At 36.3% G+C, this 7,506-nt stretch overlaps 1 protein-coding gene across 2 annotated transcripts in view; it reads right to left on the minus strand.

Moving 5' to 3' along the window:
* CNTFR (ciliary neurotrophic factor receptor) overlaps positions 1-6,453 on the minus strand; it is a 2,564,731-nt gene extending 2,558,278 nt beyond the window's left edge. For both annotated transcript variants that reach the window (XM_044077809.1, XM_044077802.1), the window contains exon 1: positions 6,218-6,453. The gene's annotated coding sequence lies outside the window, so the exon portion shown is untranslated. The remainder of the gene's footprint in view (positions 1-6,217) is intronic.
* Between the last annotated feature and the right edge of the window lie 1,053 nt (positions 6,454-7,506).

Genomic DNA, 7,506 nt, shown 5'->3' on the forward strand with positions numbered 1-7,506 from the left:
CGGTTAACAAATGTAAATAAAAATAAAAAAAAAAATACTGTGCATGCCCCCTGCTGTGCCTATAATGTTTCTGATAAGAGGTGTTGAGAAGAAAAGCTTGACTGCTGAAGGACAGTCATCCAAGTAGCAACTGGGGATTGTTTCTGACCAACCTAACTCTTAGCCCAAGCAGTCCTGACATAAGTGTTGCCTAGAGTGGCCAATGATGCTTATATACTCCTGCTCATGTGTCTGAATCTTGCTACTGCACTTTATCCTTCCGTCTCTTTGAATCCCTTCAACAGCAGACAGGATTGACTCCGTCTGAGATGAGCAATCCTATGTACGCTGCTTGCTTTCACCTCCCATTGCCCCCTGCTGGTTACTCTAGTCAGTGGGTCGATAGGTATTCTCTAGTTTTCTGTGCTGTATTCAGGGCTTTATCTAATGTCTCAGTGTTAGCATGATTTCACAGTGCTATATTTTCTGTTATTCTCGTACACTATTGTGATCACTAAATTTTCTTATTTAATGATGCTTCTCTTCAAGTGTCTTTCCCTTTTCTTTTTCTCCATCCTGCCTGTGAAACCCTTAAGGCACTCTTTGACCCATATCCCACATGTTAATGTGTTCAGTCAAGTATGGCCAACACTGTCAAAATTCTAATAAATAATGTATGAATAACTAAATAAATAAGAAAGGTTGTGCAAGTTGGATAAAATGAGAAAAAATATAACCTCAGAAGAAAATAATGTAGATTACTTTATGATCTAGGGTGATTATTACATAAAACCCAGGAAAATAACATGTTCACACATGCCTTTGAGGGCCAAGGAATCATGAGTTTTATGTTATTAAAAGGAAAGTTTATAACTATAAAAAAATATCCTGCAGCAGTCTTAATAGATATCAATCCACTGTGTGAATATGGTGCACTAAATTATGAAGCACTTAAAGGATGGAGGCTAAAGAGGTATGCAGTGTCTTCTTTAATCCTAAAGGGTACTGAATTACACCTTTCTCATACCCACACGTAAGTCTTATTTTTTTTTTCTTAATGAATTCCTGTTATCAGAACAGGCCTGCGTTTTTATACTGAAGTTAACTTTTGATGGAGAGTGAATAGTTTTACAGATAAAGATGAACAAGATATGGGAGATGTGTGAGAAACATTTACATTAGTGAGTGTCTTCAGTTATCTGTTGCACAGTTAAGACAACTAATAATCTTTCATTTAAAGAAAAAGCTTTTAGGAAATATTATTTTCAGAGATTCAGCCTAATAACTTCTGTAGAAATCTTAGACTTCCAGTGGAATAAGTTATGTGAACATTTAGTCACATAAGGTCACAATAGCCTTCAATGAACAATGAATTGCACCAGTTTGTGCTATAATAACATTTCTTCTGCTATTAACCATCCACATGAAAAATGTATGCTATGGTCACTACTAAGGTACATTGAATTAAAAATGCTAACTGCATTCCAGTGATATAAGAACTGTTAAATTGCTTCTATCTCTTGCAGCATGTTTCACTTGTTGTTCAACAGCATGAGTCAGTGAGGGAGTAGAATGTATAAAATATAAAAATATTATAAATGCAACAAATGCTCACATACACACACATCTCTCTCTCTCTCTATATATATATATATATATATATATATATATATATATATATTCACTTATCTTTCTCTATTTCCCTCTCTGTATGTATTTATTTGTATATCCATCTCTCTGCTATAGTCTACATAATGTATATACTTAGTGTGCATGTTTGTATGTATGTTTATGACTCTATGGATGGGTGTGTGAATGCCTGTCTGTATGTGTTGTAGCTGTACAGGCAACATCACATGCAACAAAAAAATCATGCATTATTTAGAACGTTCATGCCTATATAATAAGGCATGTAAAACCTAACACTCTTACATGACTTAAATGTATCTAGCATTCGTTAACTTATTTGTTTATGCCAGGAGTATATAAATTGCACATGCTCAGTATGTCACTAAAGGTACAAAAATTAACATTAGGCAGCATACATCCCCTTTGGATAAAGTCAGTAACATTGTAGACCACTACAAAAAGTAACAGAATCCTCATACCCTTGTGAATGAGCATACAGTTAGATCTCCTAGGTATGACTTCTTAATTATTCAAGGGTTCTACATGTGGCGGCAAATACAAAAACGTCTCTTCAGTCTGTTCTGCTTTTTATTTCAAGCAGGAGAAGGGTCACTGAAGCATTCATGAAATTACAGCCCAGATTATTTTAAAGATGCACTGCTTTTGAAACAGTATCAGCAATAAAGAATACCTAAAAATCAGTAGTCATAAGAAAAGAGCCCAAATAATTTGCATTCCATTCTATTCACATTTGCATTCAATACTTTGTACAGAATCATGGAGTTCATATTACCATGTTAGTAAACCAAACTGTTTTCAGATTTATTACTCTTATTTTCACAGCACTTACTGAACATACCATGTATGAAATCAGTACGTATTTGTTAATTTAAGTCATACCAAACTTAATATAATATGTAACAGTAGCCTGACTAACGCTTGCAATGCTTCAGCAGATATGTTGTCATCTGCAGGCATTTAATTAACAAACACTACCTTGCATTAATCAGGAAATCTTTCAAACCAAAGTTACTTGCATTGCTGTAAAGGCTCTTATCAGCACCATATACCACATGACCACATACCTCAGAGATGCAGCATTCTCTCAATGAATGCAGTTCTGCAAACTGCTATTGGATTATTTCAGTTATGAACTTTCCAATAATGAATGCCATGCCATATCTTTTAGTTATGCTTTGGAAAAAAAAGCATTCATGTTCTTCGCAGATTTGCTGCTCCCAGCCAAAGAATTTACTTTCATTCACAAGAGGGCTGGATGTTACTTTAGTACTTTGCACAGTACTGTATGCTGCAGGGTTGTTGTTCTTCTTTCAGCTTTTGCCGGTTATGGTTCACCACAGTGGAACTGTGGTCTGCTAATAATTGGCAGTAGATTTTTTACGGGTGCCGAGGTGCCAGCTCGACATCCAGCCTTCAGTGAAAGGCATAACCATTCTACGCATGTCTTTCGAACACCACTCGACCACAGGGAGGACACACAGACTCCACACAGAAGGCGCTCCAGCCAAGAATCAAATGGGAGAACCTCTTGCTGTGAGGCAACAATGCTACCACTGCACCACCGTGGCTTAACAGTACTGTATGCTCCAGGGTATTGGTCTTAAAACCCTCCACCACTGCATCAGATTTACCCTGTTTATCTGCTACTGACTCAAGATAAAAAAGTAGGAACCATTATTTTTGTTTGAAAAATATACCCTTTTTCAACAGAAAACTTCACAGAAAAGAAGTTGCATTCAAACAAGTCCTGCACATAAAAGCTACACAGCCAAATATTAACATTATGGAAAATGGTATAGCCTTAGGATAAACACAGATAAGGAGCTATTCAAAGATTCACATTCATAAAAAGAAGCTTTCATATTCAGTAAAGACTTTGCAAGTCCAAAGTAATTTACAAAAGTAATAAGCAAATACTGTATGAATTACGTTTATTTTTGAAGGGTATATTAGTTTATAAGTTTTCAACATTTGAATTTATGCCTATTAAGTTGTGTGTATCTTCTTGTAGCTTAGAATGTCTAGGGTATATCTTGCTTAATAGGGAACCTCTGTCTCCTACGGCTTTGCATATCTGTATCTCATACAACTATCCTTATTACTTGATATATTTGCCTGTCGTACTGTCTGCTGTTTGCCCATCTACCTGATAAAGTACACTTTTATCCTCTGTGCAGAGGAGTTTCTCATAGATATGCATATGAAATAGGCAGAATACACGGGAAACCTCCTACTATTCCCGGAATCGGGTCAATAAAACTGCAGACAGCTTTTACACCTAATCATCGTTGATAAAACAGACCACAGTAAAGCTTATATTCTGCATATCAGAAATAACCTCACTTCTGTGCATTAAGAGGAAGTCACTGAAAGTAAAGTCACTCTACTTCTGGTTTATTACTGACCCCATTGTAATTCAGGTGTGCCATAACAATCCTCAAACAATAAAACTGTGCCTGCTCGTACCATATTCAAGGCACAGTTTTCTTGAGTTCTTCTGATTAGAAACAAATGTGTGCTCTTGCTAATACCTTGATAAGTTTTGCATAACTGTCAACTGCATTACACTCTAAACAGTTATGTTATGATACCAAATTATGGAGACGCTTGGCCTTCTTGCAGCTTCCATACTGTTCTTTGATAACTTCCTTTTTCTTCATCTCGGAATATTTATAAACATACCAAATGAAATCATAACACATAAATAGTGCAATATTTAAAGAAAATGCAAAAAAGTACTTTGCAAAAAATAAACATCATTGAGATGAACAAGTAACCCTTTTCTACTGTGCAGTAAGATGGAAAGTCATGCTTAAGGTAGGTGGGTCAGCTACTCATAATCTGTCACTACACTGCACTTTCCACAGAGAAGACACACGCAAATAATAATTTACAGCACTTTAACAGAGAAGCCACACGCAAATGATAATTTACTTGCAGTTTCTTTGCATAGATGTTGAAAATGAGTTATGCTGTAAGGTATGTACTGTCATTATTTAACACTACAATGCAGTTAAAAGTACTTACTACATTTTAATGTGCAGAAAATATGGGGTACACATATAATATCACTTGCAATATAAAAATGCCAGATATTTTCTGAAAAGAAAACAATAACTTTGAAACATTTTTATTGACTACAAAGAACAACACTATCATGTGAGGCCAAACTATATGAAACTCTTTTTTTTTTACTTAGAACCTAATATATTGGCATTTGTGTATTAGTATGTGTGTGTGTGTGTGTGTGTGTGTGTGTGTGTGTGTGTGTGTGTGTGTGTGTGTGTGTGTGTGTGTGTGTGTGCGTGTGTCTATATCTAAGTGTGTGTGTCTGTGTTTGTGTGCACGTGTATGTGTGTGTGTGTGTGTGTGTGTGTGTGTGTGTGTGTGTGTGTGTGTGTGTGTGTGTGTGCACCTCTGTCTGTCTGTCTGTGTGTATGGTGTAGAGCCACTGTGTAACCCTGAAAGTAAAATGTTCAATAAGGCATATAAAAGCTGCTGATTGATGCATGCCCTGAGACAACTACAAACTCCATGACCATATACATACTGTAATGATGCTCATTTAATGGTTAAATGCTTTGGAAAATTACACCCCAGGAATGGGTAATTAAAACAACTTCTGGTAATTAGGAGTCTAGTGGCCATACTGCAATTGGGAGGGAGGAGTTCATATATCTGCTGTGATAATGACCTGATTAAACTAAACACACATATTTACAGAGATGAGATGCATACAAACACATGCAGACAAACATAAGCGCACACACACACACACACACACACACACACACACACACACACACACACACATTGTACTTATTATAATGCATGTCAAACATTTAAAGTTATTATTTCAATAGATAACTTCAAATTTCTTACACATGTAACACTGAATAAATCCTACTGAAACAATTCAATCAAAAATGCAAATGCACAGCATCCTTCATGTAGAATTGCTGATATAAGGACTGCAGTTTGATAATCCTTATACTAGAGAAAGGCTTAGAAGGCAAAGAAAGAAAGAAGAAAAAAAAGACTTAAGATAGTTAATTTATTAGCTGAAATATTGACTTCTCACATGGATATTGTACTTTCACTGCACTCTTATTCAATATTATTAGCCCCACATGCCTTTTCAGAAGCAACTAAACAGATCAAAATAAAAATCTAAATTTTTCACAGAAAACCCTTCTTTTTTCCCCACATCATAGCTGCCATTCAAATTTTCCCTCTTTCATGTCTTACTCTTTTTAAACTTACAATACAACATAAATCCATGTGAGCAAAAGAAAAAAAGCAACACCAGAAGCATCAGCACATCCTAGCATCTAGCATAACCAAGTCATGTCAGAGATCTTCCTCTAAGTAGAGATGGCAGCCGGTAAAGAAATAAACTTTTTTCTTCTCCATTTTCCATGCATCAGTCATGCAAATAAAATACCAGCAACCAACCAACAGAAATGTATAAACGTTAATCCAGCAGCAGCGATAGCAGCATCAGAATGATTCCCAGAAGACAGCTTAACAGTTATCTCCACAGTGTGACTTCTAGTATATTTGTAAGTTCCCCATTTTTTTCACTTACTGAAAATCCTTGACAGAAATCCTTTTGCTGCCTCTGCCTGTCTGCTTTCTCTCCCTCTCTGTCTTCTGTATGTCTTAGATCCACTGTCTAGTATTTCTTCTTAGTGGTATAGCTTGGATTGAGCTACAAGCTTTTCTCTGCACTGGCTAGAGGGATTTAAGCTCTTTTAAACTCATACACGCACCCCATGTGATCAGGCAAACCACTGGTAAAAGGGCTGGGAATTGTAGTGCTTACTGAGCTCTGCACCCCCTAGCCAGTGTTTGCTGTAGTACTGGCTTCAGGAAAAATCAGAGCGAGAGAGAGAGAGAGAGAGAGAGAGAGAGAGGCAGGGACAGAGACAGAATAATATGGGAGAGAGAAAGCAAGCGAGAGGTAGACAGATACAGAGAAAGAGAAAGAGAGAAAGGAAGACAGACACATAGACAGACGCGCGTGCGCACGCACACACACACACACACACACACACACACACACACACACACACACAGACACACACACACACACACACACACACACAACACAAGCCTGTATACAAATCAATGCATCTTTCTCTGAAAAGCTGAATGAGTCTAAACAGCATGACCCAAGCTAATAAAAATAAAATTCTTCTGAATCTCAAAGGATAATCTTAAGCAGTGCATATGAAGAAAGGTTTGTGATTGTTGTTATTTTTTTTCCTCGTCTGCATATCCTTCATAGGCTTGGAATGCAAGGCCTCCTTTTCTTTTTTTCTCTTTTTTTTTCTTTTTAAACAAAGCTAGCAAGCTGCTAAACACATGGGGGTGTCCATTTACAAATCAATACCAAGGTCTGGAAGCCGTTGCATTAAACATGAGCTTTATGTGGCTTTCAGGACTGATATGCCTCTCATCAAATTACCACATCTTCATAAAAAGGGAAAATAACCATGCCGTTTTCCTTTTGTTTTTAAAAGTAAAGAGATACCACCCTGAATGACACATGCTAACAACACAAATAATCTTGAGGTTAGGATTCTGTCATCATTTTTCTTTTAATTTATTTGCCATAATACAGTTCCTCTATATATGGAATAAAAATGTTATCCAGAAGAAAGAGGTATTTGCTTTCTTTACCCTTTCAGCTCAGAAATTCATTTTACTTTTAAGCTATTTTCATATTAAATTTAACACCTAAATTCTTACTAAATCTTCTCACCCTTATTATGGTTTACTCTGCAATAATTAAAAAAGATTTATGACCCAAAGAGTATTTTTCAATTTAAAATAATGTTTTCCGGCCTCACCATATTAATATACCATTTATTT

This window comes from Protopterus annectens, chromosome 1.part1 (genome assembly GCF_019279795.1).
Source record: "Protopterus annectens isolate FY-2018-M chromosome 1.part1, PAN1.0, whole genome shotgun sequence".
Lineage (NCBI taxonomy): Eukaryota > Metazoa > Chordata > Ceratodontiformes > Protopteridae > Protopterus > Protopterus annectens.